The sequence below is a fragment of the Mytilus galloprovincialis genome, chromosome 11 (assembly GCF_965363235.1).
Source record: "Mytilus galloprovincialis chromosome 11, xbMytGall1.hap1.1, whole genome shotgun sequence".
Taxonomy (NCBI): Eukaryota; Metazoa; Mollusca; class Bivalvia; order Mytilida; family Mytilidae; genus Mytilus; species Mytilus galloprovincialis.
The window spans coordinates 39,397,029-39,412,502 of NC_134848.1; the positions used below are offsets into that span (position 1 = coordinate 39,397,029).

Here is a 15,474-nt window from a genome sequence, read left to right on the forward strand (position 1 = left end):
AATATATAGTCCGGTAGCTTGGAATTTGCATTCATATTCATTTGGAATATAAGTAATAGGGTCTTCCCTAACAGCACATGTTTTGCCATTCAACATGTTCACTGTTGCATCTACATAAATAACACTCATTATCATAACACAGAACAGCACAACAAGGGACGTGAAGGAGGCCATTTTTTCAGAATATTATATAACTTTTACGTTGTTAACTTATTTATTACATATTATTTTTATATTTTACTAATATTCTAATATAATGAAAGTATAGCAAGTTTCTCTCTGCAATGTTAAAATAAAAAATAAATTACATTTGCTAATTATATAAAGTAGCGGAAATGGACGAACGATGCTTCTGAGAATGAAACAATGGGAGGATAACTCTTTAAGTCTTCTTCAGTTTATTTTTTCGTTTTTTTCTATTATTCTACTTTGGATTAAATACGAGAAAATTGTATTTAAACATGTTTATTTACAAAACTTAAGATCAACTCTGCCACCCCTTTAACTCAACATGTAATATTCCGCTATAAAAGCGAATTAGAAAACTGTATTTAAACGGAGGGAAAAAAACAGAGCTCGAAATAAAAGCTAATTTTTTAAAATCTTTAATTGACTTTCAAGATATAAATTATTAAGTAACTATTTAAAATATGGATGTAATATCAGACCTTTCCACAAGTATTGAACTAACTATTGATGTAACAGATCAAGTGAAAACGAACATAGATATGTTTAGAACCCATTTAGACATACAAAAATGTGTGATAACTTCATGTAGCTACTGTCCAGATTCACTACCAGATGAAGCTAAAAGAATTACCAAGTTTTATAACAGAAATGTTCGGAAGTTTAAATCCATCATTCATGAAATAAGAGGTAAAATTTTTGCCACGGCAAGGATTTTAGAAAATGAAGTAGTTCTCCCTCAAATGGTGAACATTATCTATATGTGTGGAAATTTTTTAAACCAACATGTTGATCCGTGCCATTACCAACTTAATGAAATGAAAACGAGCAGATACACTTATTCGCTCTAGACGAATTGAAAAAAAATCACTTTCATAACTGTATTAATCAACAAATTGGACTGTTGAATAATGTTTTAGACGAGTTTCAGCAGAGTCTGAAAATTATTTTGCAAAGAGTTCTATGTAGAGAGTGCAATCTTGAATATTTAAGCGAGGAGTGACCTATCACTGTCAATTTATATTTTCAATGCAATACAAACGAGTTTTAATAAAATAATTACGATTTTTTTTATTAATTTTTGTTAGAATCACTCAAAAGGTGGAAAGTTACTGTCTTTTGGAGACTTCCAATGAAAAGCTCTATTTTAAATCCCGTGTTGTTTTATTTATGTGAGGGTTGTATTTGTGTTTTGTTTGATAGTGGGGTTTGACTCCCCCCCTCCACGGCCTAAATGAAAGAAACATGCGCAGACATAAGCTAAAAGGGGGGAAAGGGAGGTGACCGTCCGATTTCGGCGGGAATCAGTACTTTAAAAGTCGAAAACTTATAATTTTCTTCATCGTCATCATTAAAATGGCAAGCAACGTAGTTTTCCAGCAGACCGTAAACAAAAGTGGGGAAACAGAATTCCGAGTGTAATTTGGCCGGAATAAATCCTTAGTTTTTAGGAAACATGAACAGTTTTACTATTTAGATCTATACGATAATAAGTTCGGGAAGGCCCGTTTTAATGGGATATGGGATATGTCTAGGACTTGATGAACTAGATTTCATTTTATCAATCCGAAGATATCTTGATTCCCTGAGCAGTGTCTTCCCGGCAGGAACAGAAGCCGATGTAAGTTATTAATTTGTTTAACTTCTGAACTTTTCTCCGTTTAATTGAAACTTTACGACCCTTTTTAATCTGTAAAGAACCTTTCGCTTTTATTGTGTTTTTTTTAATTATGAGTCTTCACATAGGATTCAGCAGCAGAAGAATCCAGTAGGGTGACAACTTATCAGCCTACAAGTACATTTGCCTACCCTTTTCCACCAGCACCACTTCATCCTCAAGCAGTTGCTTATAAACAATCAGCAGCTTTTATACACCCTAGCCTGAATGCTTTCAGGCAACCGCGCCATACGCTGAGGAGGCTAACACTTCAATGCCGGAAAATGTTCTGGATGATTTAATCCTCTTTCATCAAATGAATTGAAATAAATTTCAATGCCTAAATATTCTCAATGCTCCTTAACTTTTTACCTAGTTTGATTTTGCTATTATTTTGATTCAAGTGTCACTGATGAGTCTTGTATATATATTCGAAATGCACGATTGGCATAAAGTCTTATATTTGACTCTGAAAAGTATCATCCAGACTATATATATTTTCTAGATAAATACAACACAAATGATTTATTTTTTATTGGAAACAAACATCATATATATTTACATAATTTAAGGCAAACAAATCACATTTCTCCAATTTTATAATGTCCAAACGCATAACTCTCTATTGGATTTTTCCAGTAACGTTTATCATCGAAACTGCAAAGTCCCTTTGTCACAATTGTGTCTATGAAAAGCTGATGGTTTCTACCCCTAATCAAATTCATCGAATTTAAAGTGACAGTTTAGTATTTTTGTGTTTTTACTTTTTCATTAAACAAGCACTTTTTATAATTTTCATGTCTGAGTGTATTTTTAATTTCACATCTAGCAATCCCTTTAGCCACTTTTTTCTCCACCTGATATTTATTTATCCGTCCATCTTCACATTTTTCAGTCGTATCATATTTTAAACTGTACATTTTGGGACGTAAACCTACAAATTCTTTGATGTGAACGCCTGAAAGTATATAATTTATTTGACTATTAGAATAATTACGGTAGTTAAAGTGATCTCTCATCTTAAAAATACGAAAGGTATATATAATTTACATAAATCAGGGCTAGGAAACAACTGCATGATCTCTATAGATTAGTGGAACTTACAAAGTAGCGATTAACAATTGATAAACGCGAAAAAAAAATGTTTAAAGAAAGGAAGCAATAATTAATTTCAAATCAGCATATTTATCACTGAACAATTTGATTATGTAATAAACTATGTCTTTAATCTAGAATAATATATAATAACTAACACATTTCATTTAAATGAAATACTTGTTAAACCTAGAGAAATTCGAACGAGTATAAGTAAATACGGGTGGAGTAAAATAGAACGAGTTCAACTAGTCTGTAAACCCCAAATACTAAACTCATTACGGAAATGATAATCACAGTCCGATATGCGGTTTAAATAGAACAAAAGAATTCGACCTCTTGTGTTTAGAAGGTAGAAAAGTGAAATGAACTTTTTATTCGGTTGTCAAGATGTCACAAAAGTTACTTTCCGTAAAGTCATTACAGATTTTTGCATTCACGTTGTTTAATTGTCATATTGTATAATTGTTAACAATGCAACTTGCAAACAATCGTTTTTAAAACGACCATAAGTCAAGCTGTTACGTCATTTAGGGGGTCTCCTTATAAACTGCTACTTTTTTTTGCCCGACATAGAAAAAATCTGAGAAAAATTACAAAAATTGAGAAATGAATTGTCGATCGTTTAAGACCATTCCCAAAGTGGCACACCTAAATTTGACATTTGGACGCAATTTCAAAGTTGGATGTTATATGACGGGGTTTTGTTAATTAATTTACGCATCGAACACACCTGTCCTCTATATGTAACATCACATGACTTTTAAGTGATTCAAACTATGTTTTTTAACATAATATTTGCATGTTTGGCATGTTTTTTCTTAAACAATTACAATTACACCGACAGTCATAATTTCTGTATTATTTTAAAAAGTTTTGTTACACATTTTGTTACACCTTTAGTTATACAGTAACCCGGATGGGTTGACCAAATGTGAAGTTGAGTTTTTGGGGTAGCATAGATTTATACCGTTGTATTCCTTTTTGTTTGTGTTAACCAATTGTCGTTCGGAATTATTTTTTATACATCATTTATTGATCTTGCAATTTCTTGTAATTTAGTTTGCGTCTTTTTTCTTTGGTGTCATATTTTGGCTATGTTTGTGTTCGATTATACAGTATAATAAGTCGGTAGTTGCCAGCGAATGGATTTTTTTTTATTTCTTGTGACTCTTTGTGTCTTATTTGTTGATCATTGCAGTTGGTTTTTGTTTTGTGTCATGTGGAGATATGGTGTGATTGTGTTTTTCTTTTGATGTGTTTGCATCTTAAATTGGGATTGCACGGAGTTATTTCATGATTTCTTTTGTACTAAATTTTAGATACATTTTTAGTCTATCTTATAGCATCTTACAATTGTCCGACGACATAATGCGATACTTTTTTGTTCGCCAATATTATCCATACGATTCATACGAGTTGAATTTACTATTTATATCTTTGTCTGTTCTTAATGGTTTACCTACAGTCGAAAATTTGCAAGACATTAAGAGTCTTAACTTATTTAACGGTTTTACATTAGACTCAATTTTATTATAGTTTATCACATAAAGACTCGATAGTATTATAGTACTTTACTTGAATAACCGTCCTACTGTTAGTTGTATGTTAGTTCTTCACAACTCAGAAATAGATCCAAGAATATCAAAGTTCCCTTATATAAATTTTTACCATATACGGTGGCTCACTCTATTTTTCTCATACATGCTCACTATTACAAGCCAAGTACTATAGTAGTACACCGGTGTCTTCATATTTCATGTACTACACATGCGTATATATATATTACTCGAGTGTGAAACATGCAACAATACTCTATCAAAGCAAGCCAGGAAACAATCCATCAACAAGAAGTAAGTTAATAATTTAACTTCAAAGGGGGTATGGTTTTCTTGTCTGATCGCGGACAATAATTGTCGGCCTCCATCAATCAAATATTTTTTTTCTTTCAGAACTTAACACTAAGGTTTTAGAAGATCATAATTCAAAAATATTTTTTGGGGTTTAAATTTTGCCGGACAACAATATTTTTTCGAACGAATTTTGGATCAGACATTTTTTTAATGAATCTTACCCCTCACTCTTTTTCACAGTTTGAAGTTAAAATATCGTTCCCGTATGTGAATAACCAGCACAAAGACTTTCGTTATCTTTTATTTATAATATACATTTGAAGACTTCCATCGCACTGTTCAAACAATTAGTGGCGGTTCCAGAATTTTACATTAGGGGGGGGGGGCTGACTGAACTAAGGGGAGCTCGCTCCAGTCATGCTACAGTGATTCCCTATGTTAAATCAAACATTTTTTCCGACGAAGGCCCCGCTCCCCCGAATCCGTCTATATTCTTGAAAACATTGTTCTTATACATACTTACCTCCAAGGTATAGTCTCAAGTCTTCAGTCTGCACCGAACACTTACAATCAACCAAGCCGTTGCTAAGACGGTGCTTAAAAGAGCAGAGGCTTGGGTTAAAATTGTACTTACTAGACAGTCTTTTATAATCTGTTACAGTTTTGTACAAGAGTTAGTCCTTTGTTGTTTTAAACGGAACTATTATGATGTTATGGAAAATATCGAGTTTGCTTGATATTGACAAATCAAAAACTTAAGTCACATGGTAATGTGTGGGTTGCTTAAACCTTTGACATATTTTGTAAGTTGAAAAATGAATATATTAAAGACCTTTTTTGGGTGTTAACATTTACGGTTGACTGGCATATTTTATGTAGAATGTACAACCTGTTTTATTTTAAAAAAAAAATGATGATTCTAAAAGATAACGAGAATTAAGCATATGCTCTTTTAACTGTTCTCGTACAGGGCTCCAATTTAAAAAAAAAAGTTCAGATGATCAAGTTCTTTGAAGCAGGAGAAAGGGGAAACCAATGGCACTGCTATATCATCTCAATTATATAAATTATTACCATCAGTATTACAAGACTAAGGATGCGTTCACATCTCTTCTGTTATGGATACGATTGTCAAATTCTGAATATAAAAACAAATAAGTTCCTTTTGTGGCATAACTTTATTCATATAGATTATTTCTCCTACATATCTTCATATATTGCTTTCTTTAGTTCAAATTGGAATCTCAGATAAGCATCTGGTACTATAAAACCTCTCCTCTCTGTTCCATGCCTCTGGTCGAAATGTGTACTTCAGAATAATTCCTGACTGTCAGCTGTATAGCAGAACTTTCACATAACTTCTTGATAAAACTGCTGTCTATCTCCCTCTTTGACACTGCAAACAAAAAATCGAACAGGCAATTAAAGAGGGGGTTGCAACCACATGTTTCCCGTAAAAACGGATCGGAACTAAGAGCTCTTTCCCAGATCTGCCACTGGATTTATACATCACAAAATATAAACATGTTATTAAATATACTAGAATATGAAATAAAGAAAATATAAATCAAAAATGTTGAATTATCATTTATGTCTACGAAACCACAAGATCCTACTTAATTGGCCATGTTTTCAAATCATATCAAATGTTTTCATTGGTCTTCACTTGTTAGAAAAATGTACTGAAGTTATTGTTAGCTAAATTATCAATGTTAGGTTATTGCATATGCTTCAGAGCTGTATCTTGAACTAATGAATTGAAAAAGAGCGGATGGATATACGCACTAAACATGTTTCTGTATTTTCAACATATCTAACAAACATGTGAGAAAGATTAGTTTTAGAATACGAAATATCTCTCTCATTCTGTAAACAGTTATTGTAGGATTGTTAAGGTATTTTGGTGTTTTTAAAAGACCCCCCCCCCCCCCCTCTTTTTTTTTGTAATATTCACCACAAAAAAAACCATTTAGTTAGGATAAAGAACTAATAAACGATAGTCCTATAATGTAAGGCTTTAGAGTTTCATATCATTTACATTCAACATGTTTACCGATTTTTTTTTTACTATCAATGTTGAAACGTTAATTTTTATCGGATTTTTTTTAACTGCCAATGTTGAACCGTTGAACCGTTCAACATTGATAGTAAACAAAAATTCGATAAAATTTTTTGATTGCAAATGATATGAACCTCCGGTTTTATATTAAAGGACAATATATAAGACTTCTGAGGTTCATATCATTTACATTCAACGGTTTTATCGGATTTTTTTTTTTAACTTTGAACCGTTCAACATCAATAGTAAAAATAAAATCGGATATAAAAACGTTGAATATAAGTGATATGAACCTCCGACGCCTTACATAATAGCACTACGGTAAATAGAATAATTAAAATTCAGTTAATTGAGTGTGGGAGGCTATTTTAATCCACTTTATGAGTGTGTATTATATAATGTTGCAATGTAACAAACATATCAAACACACCGTGAACAATAACATTATCTCCCCTGGAAATGCCTAACAACAAGACACAAAAAACTGCTACCTTTTTTTGCCCTATATCACATAATTATGAAAACACATAACATAGATAGGGAATACTGTGCTTGTGTTCACGTTTGAATGTGTAGGTGGCACACTCAGAACGATCGTCTCTATATTTTTCTTTAAAATTCGTCCCGGCCTTTCCGGGTTCACGTAGCAACACGTTTCTTTCCTTTCCAGCTATTCCTGATAATGAATAAATCCAAAACATGCATTTATCCCAAAGCAACAACCATTAATCAACTCACCTATACCAATGGTGATCGTCTAACTCCTAGCTGATTCCTTTAATCGTACCTTTCTTGACGACACCCATCGTTGTAGCGTCTATCATTGGAGGTAGCGAAATTACATGATTTGACAGGAGAGCGAAATAAACAAGGGGAGCAATTTTATCGAACCGCATTCCGGACTGATCAGTTCTACACGATCTTAAAAAAATATTTTTGTGGCGGTAGTATTAAATTTTGTAAAGGGAAGTAAGGTGTTGCATTATTTATCCTCATAATTAGTTTAACTAGTCTGTAAAGCCCAAATTCTTAACTCATTGCGGAGATGATAATCAGTTCTACGCGATCTAAAAAAAAATATTTAAAATTCTGTCATTTTCAGAACTTTCATTTGCCTTATCATCAAGATTTTCAATTTTAAAATGGATTTATTTTTTAAAGCAGCAAGTATCAACCATATTATGTTTCCTTGTGAAATGTGTGAGGATTGCCCAGCTGAAAAAGACATTCTTAAAACTTTTATATATTGTGTACCGCTAATATATAGTGCAGAAATCATTATAGAAACAATGGGAACATTCCATACCTTAATCCATGCTAACAGTACTATGCAAAATGATTTGCTTATCTATAAGCACTGTTACTTTATGGAGCCTATCCATAAAACATTAAAGAGGATAGAAGAAGAGTGGGCCATTGAGTTAGCAATATTATTGGAGGATATTATAACAGAAAGGTAAAACTTTAATCTAAAAATTGATAATTCCTAAAATAAAAAACCAAAAAAAAAAGTCATTAATTCTTAACAATACACAATTAAAAACATATCACAAATTAAGTCGGTTTGGGGTTGTTGTTCTTCTCCCATTACGTCTTAGGGTTGGTAATTGCACTGCCTGTGGAGGTTGAAGTTGTGCTCTTTGTGGCGGTAGTATTAAATTTTGTAAAGGGAAGTAAGGTGGTGCATTATTTATCCTCATAATTAGTTCAACTAGACTTTAAACCCCAAATTCTTAACTCATTACGGAGATGATAATCAGTTCTACGCGATCTAAAAAAAATATTTAAAATTCTGTCATTTTCAGAACTTTCATTTGCCTTATCATCAAGATTTTCAATTTTAAAATGGATTTATTTTTTAAAGCAGCAAGTATCAACCATATTATGTTTCCTTGTCAAAAGTGTAAGGATTGCCCAGCTAAAGAGGATATTCTTAAAACTTTTATATATTGTGTACCGCTAATATATAGTGCAGAAATTATTATAGAGACCATGGGAACATTCCATGCCTGACTACATGCTAACAGTACTATGCAAAAGGATTTGCTTATCTATAAGCACAGTAACTTTATGGAGCCTATCCATAAACCATTAAAGAGGATAGAAGAAGAGTGGGCCATTAAGTTAGCAACATTAATGGAGGATATTATGACAGAAAGGTAAAATTTTAATCTGTAAATTGATAATTCCTAAAATAAACAAGAGGCTCTCAAGAGCCTGAATCGCCCACCTTAATTTTTTTGGTTAAATCTCTCATCAATGATTATTTTGGCTTTTCAATTTATTTAAATGTTCTTTGAATCGTTCTATTTTCTTCAAAAGCAAAAAAAAATCATTTTCTCCTATGTTCTATTTTAGCCATAGGAGCTATGTTTCTTGATATACAAGGAAATAAAATATAAAATTTATACTAGATACTCTGAAACTCATTTAGCCTAAGTTTGGCTGAAATTGATACAGCAGTTTCAAAGGAGAAGATTTTTTAAAGTAAGTCAACATGATGAACTAATTGTGAAAAAAGTCTTTAAAGGGCAATAACTCCTTAAGGGGTCAATTGACAATTTTGGTCAAATTGACTTATTTGTAGATCTTACTTTGCTTAACATTTTTGCTATTAACAGTTTATCTGTATCTATAATAATATTCAAGATAATAACCAAAAACTGCAAAATTTCTTTAAATTCATCAATTCAGGGGCATTATACCTGAAAAACCAGTTACCCAATTCGGCTGAAAATTTCAGGACAGGTAGACCTTGACCTAATAAATACTTTACCTTCTGTCTTATTTGCTGTAAATGCTGGAGTTTTTGAGATATAAGCCAAAAGCTGCATTTTACCCCGTGTTCTATATTTAGCCATGACGGCCATGTTTTTAACGAAATAGAAAATAAAACACAAACTTTATTTTATACACCATACTGATCATTCAGTTGAAGTTTGGTTGAATTTGGTTGAGTAGTTTTAGAGGAGAAGATTTTTTAAAGTTAGCAAATATGATGAACAAATTGTGAAAAATTGTCATTAAAGGACAATTACCCCTTAAGGGGTCAATTGACAATTTTGGTCATATTAACTTATTTGTAGATCTTACTTTGCTGATCATTTTTGCTGTTTACAGTTTATCTTTATCTATAATAATATTCAAGATAATGACCAAAAACTGCAAAATTTCCTTAACATTACCAATTAAGTGGCAGCAACCCAACAATGGGTTGTTTGATTCATCTGACAATATCACGGCTGATAGATCTTGACCTAATGAACATTTTTACCCCATGTCAGATTTGCTCTAAATGCTTTCGTTTTTAAGATATAAGCCAAAAACTGCATTTGACCCCTATGTTCTATTTTTAGCAATGGCGACCATGTTTGTTGATAGATCAAAACTTCGGATACAATTTATAAACTAGATACCCTAAGGAACATTCAGTTAAAGTTTGGAAGTATTTGGCCTAGTAGTTTCAGAGGAGAAGATTCTTTAAATAGTTTACGACGACAGACGACGACGACGGACGCCAAGTGATGGCATAAGCTCACATGGCCCTATGGGCCAGGTGAGCTAAAAACCAAAAAAAAAAGTCAATAATTCTTAACAATACACAATTAAAAACATGTCACAAATTAAGTCGGTTTGGGGTTGTTGTTCTTCTCCCATTACGTCTTAGGGTTGGTAATTGCACTGCCTGTGGAGGTTGAAGTTGTGCTCTTTGTGGCGGTAGTATTAAATTTTGTAAAGGGAAGTAAGGTGTTGCATTATTTATCCTCATAATTAGTTCAACTAGTCTTTAAACCCCAAATTCTTAACTCATTACGGAGATGATAATCAGTTCTACGCGATCTAAAAAAAAAATATTTAAAATTCTGTCAATTTCAGAACTTTCATTTGCCTTATCATCAAGATTTTCAATTTTAAAATGAATTTATTTTTTAAAGCAGCAAGTATCAACCATATTATGTTTCCTTGTCAAAAGTGTGAGGATTGCCCAGCTAAAAAAAGACATTCTTAAAACTTTTATATATTGTGTACCGCTAATATATAGTGCAGAAATTATTATAGAGACCATGGGAACATTCCATGCCTGACTACATGCTAACAGTACTATGCAAAATGATTTGCTTATCTATAAGCACAGTAACTTTATGGAGCCTATCCATAAAACATTAAAGAGGATAGAAGAGTGGGCCATTGAGTTAGCAATATTATTGGAGGATATTATGACAGAAAGGTAAAACTTTAATCTAAAAATTGATAATTCCTAAAATAAAAAAAACAAAAAAAAAGTCATTAATTCTTAACAATACACAATTAAAAACATATCACAAATTAAGTCGGTTTGGGGTTGTTGTTCTTCTCCCACTACGTCTTAGGGTTGGTAATTGCACTGCCCGTGGAGGTTGAAGTTGTGCTCTTTGTGGAGGTAATATTAAATTTTGTAATGGGAAGGCAGGTGGTGCATTATTTATCCTCAAAAATGTAGGAGAGAAAGTCACAGACAAAAAGTCGCAATTCATGTTTTCTGGATTATTTTCTTAGCATAAAAACGCTTTTTTTTCAATTTTTATTTTTTTTATTTTTCTGTAACTATTGTATACAAACCAACTTTGTAAACAAAATTTATCAAAAATATTTCAAAGATTATCAAATAAATGTTAAAAAAAAACAAAATGTCAAAGTGGTTTGGCACTTAAATGGGATCATGTTGCCAAGAAATATATCTGTTGCATTATAAGAAATAAATAAATCTTGATTTTTCGAGTATAATGACACATTTCTTAAACTTAAGTATGAATATATGTATTTGAAAGTAAATATTTCAAGATATTTCTCTTAAATATTCAAACAAATGTCAACAAATTATTTGTGACTTTTTGTCCGTTTAACATATTTTTGTAGTATAGAGGAATAATGACATCAACTTTACAAATTTAAAATACAAGATGGTTTTGAAGTAAAGATTATAGGTACTAACGATGGTGAGCATCAAATAATCACCCAAACAAATGAGCAACGACATGCGTTTTATTGATTTCTCACACATTATAACAAGTCCAAGCAAAGTGATAAATGCTTGAGAACGCAACACAAATGTGAAGATTACGTAAAATCACAGGTATGTTCACTCCCGTTTTGTTAAGCTGAAATCTTGAATATCATATTTTTGTAATATAGAATTCAATATTAATTGAATATCAACTTTACAAATATAAAATACGCGATGGTCTTGAAGTAAAGATTATAGGTACTAACGTCGGTTAGCATGAAATTATCAGCAAAACAAACCTGCATTGTCGTATCGTTTAATTGATTTCTCACACATTTAAACAACACTCTCAACGAAAAATGCTTGATGTATTATTTAAAATACACATGTACACCTAAGTATCAATTCAAATATAGATTTTAACGCTGGTGGAGGGAAATGTTTTAATAAAATTGAGAATGGAACTGGGGAATGTGTCAAAGAGACAACAACCCGACCATAATAGAGTAGACAACAGCAGAAGGTCACCAACAGGTCTTCAATGCAGCGAGAAACTCCCGCACCCAGAGGCGTCCTTCAGCTGGCCCCTAAACAAATATATATATACTAGTTCAGTGATAATGAACGCCATACTAAACTCTAAATTGTACACAAGAAACTAAAATTAAAAATAATACAAGACGAACAAAAGCCAGAGGCCCCTGACTTGGTGAGGCGCAAAATTGCGGCGGGGTTAAACATGTTTATGATATCTCAGCCCCCCCCCCCCCTTTTTTACCTCTAGCCTATGCGGAAAAGTAAACGCATAAAAATACGCACATGAATATTCAGTTCAAGAGAAGTCCGAGTCTGATGTCAGAAGATGTAACCAAAGAAAATAAACAAAAATACATAACATCAGAGTACTATCAGATAACTGACATACCAGCTCCAGACTTCAATTAAACTGATTGAAAGATTATGTCTTCGTCATATGAATATCAGGCACAATCCTTCCCGTGAGGGGTTTAGTATCTGTGCAGTCTTAAGAAAGACAAATCCAATATCGTAAATTATGTCTTTATTCATACACAGAACCTCCGGGGAGGGTACAAAACTGAAAAGATACAAAATAAAACAAATTACCATGTTTGCAAAACAATGGCAAAGTGTTACCTAAAAATTACAATTATGTCACTAACTGATAGCCATAACTTGTAAACCATAGAAAACTGCATGTGAATGATCCAACAGTTACCTACATGTAGATAAACATTTATAAAACCTTACAAACAAAAGATATCTTCATACACACAAACATTTATGATATAAATCTATTTTAATCAATGTGAAGTAAAAAATGTAAAAAAACTGTACGTTCATTAAATGACACAAATGGCGTTCCATAGAAATAGTTTCTTCAAACAAACTGAGTAATGCAGATTTAAAATCAAAAATTTAATGGGCAAAGTTAGACCAGATAGTTTAATTATCTTAACTTATACATGAATACTCAAAATAAGCAGTTAACGGGAGTTACAAGGATGTAAACAAATACCGGTCAAAATGCACACAATTCACCACTTCACACAAAAAATACAAAAATTACAGAAAGATCACTTATCCGGTGATCAGCAAAGTTCATAATACAAGTAATAAAAACTTACTCTGTGGTATCAGCACCATTATAAAGGAAATAAAATGAATTTCTGTAGTGAAACTTTAGAAACACATTTGGCGGAAATAAAAAATCAATACATATCGACTAATAAAAAACCAAACAGTGCGGATACGCAAAACAATCCGGGAGTCCGCACAGTTTCATACCATCATAACATACACTATTTTCTGTATAAGCTATTACATGACTCATGAGAAGACCAGACTTGTGACATCACCGAGTGTTGTTCCGTAAGTTCTATGTTTAGAGAATGCAACTCAAATGTGATGATTATGTTTGAACAAGAAAACACTGATTTTAAAAAAGATTTCTGTTTGTTTATTTGTTAACTATTATATATGAAGCAACTTTGTAATAAAAATGTATTCAATAAATATTAATACTGATCAAATAATTGATATGAAAACAAAATGTTAAAGTGAGTTGATATTAAAATGGCTTCATTCTGCCGCCACGACATATTTCCTTTGCATGATAAAATTCTAATAATTTTTCAAAAAAAAAATTCAAGATCTTTCTCTCATATATTTCAAACAATTGTCAACAAATTGTTTATGTTTGCGGATAGCATGAATTAATCAGCAAATCTAACATGTACTAACGAAATGAAAATTGTTTGATGTAAATTATTTCAGTACAAATGTTGACATAATTGTCAATGCAAATAGTTTTAAAAGTTAATGAAGGGTAATGATTTTTTCAAGTTTTACTATATTAAGCTACCTACCTGTTACCTAGTCTTTATCTTCCTCCTCTAGCAGGAGCTTCGCTTCTATAGCGTACTTCAACTTTGCACCCTTATTTGCTCCCTAACCCTTACACACGGGGCACTCATAAAATCAGTATACGTAGTTCTTATAATTTATAACAGTAACATATATACAGCATGCGGACTAAGCCATCACGATGTTAACGTAGTTAACTATATATATTACACAGTCCAATCGTTCATAGCCGGATCACTATTTATATCTCCATATCACATAGGCTTAACAAGTCTACAATTATAACACTCCTGTCCTCGCATTAGCGTTTACTGTTCAAACACTATCCTTGTTATCTTTAAAATCTAAAAACTTTCCACTGTTCATTTGGTAAGCAATTCTTGCATTACATGACTAACTCTGTGATGATTTTTATTTGATTGTTGGTTGCTCAACGTCCAGTGGCAAATAGTTCATGCATGTTCAGGACAAGAATAGGTTAACAATAAATGCAATACATAGGTCTAGTATTAGAGTCCACCTTGCAACAGGCCATCTATGGCCCTCTCAAACCTTGGGGTGTCTTATGGCCCGACATCCCAGTCTCTCTTTGTGTGCAATTGTTCTGGGGTGTCGTCTGTCCTGACACCCCTGTCCCCTTGGACGTGTAGTCACAATGGGATGTCCTTTGCCACGACACCCCAGTCTCCCTCCTTCTTCCTCCCTGGAATGAGTTCTGTTCGGACACTCCTGCTCTACCCCATGCTCCGGACTGGTGTGTCCGCCTCTCTTGGGCATCTCTAAGGGCCCTTTGTAACCTGGCTGTTTCCTAGGCCTGGCGTTCTTTCTGCCTATTTTTTCTCCTCTTCTTTCTTTCTTACGTCGTCTCCTTCCTACCTTGAAAACCCCTACCCAGTAGAGGCGCTCTGTGAGCATCCGGGCTCATTGTCTGATCTTAATCATAAAAGTACTCCAGATTTTCTCAAGATCAGGTCCCTGTAGTAGTGCTTTGTTTAAAGAAACGCCCATGCTGCTAGAAAAACAATCAAATACGACCCTAATTCTGTTGGGTTTTATAGGAAGTATACTCCATGGTGTGGAATGTACCACACGTGTTCATCATTTTGCTTTAACTCTTGATTTCAGTACTTTTTCTGCATATCCTTTTGCCACTGGAATATTCTCATCATATAGTTATCCTTGCATGTTGTGTGTTTAATATTGTGTAATGTAATTTTATATTCGTTAAAAAAAGTCTAAAGAGCGGATGTTTGTA

At 32.7% G+C, this 15,474-nt stretch overlaps 2 long non-coding RNA genes across 2 annotated transcripts; both read right to left on the reverse strand.

The window, feature by feature from the left end:
* Nucleotides 1-2,484: 2,484 nt before the first annotated feature.
* On the reverse strand, nt 2,485-14,003 carry LOC143052153 (uncharacterized). Its single transcript, XR_012971011.1, has 2 exons — nt 12,760-14,003; nt 2,485-2,801 (listed from the first exon to the last, which is right to left on the reverse strand). It is a non-coding gene; the product is annotated as an uncharacterized LOC143052153 (long non-coding RNA).
* LOC143052154 (uncharacterized) lies at nt 5,946-7,754 on the reverse strand. The gene is made up of 2 exons (XR_012971012.1): nt 7,589-7,754; nt 5,946-6,187 (listed from the first exon to the last, which is right to left on the reverse strand). It is a non-coding gene; the product is annotated as an uncharacterized LOC143052154 (long non-coding RNA).
* Nucleotides 14,004-15,474: the final 1,471 nt, after the last annotated feature.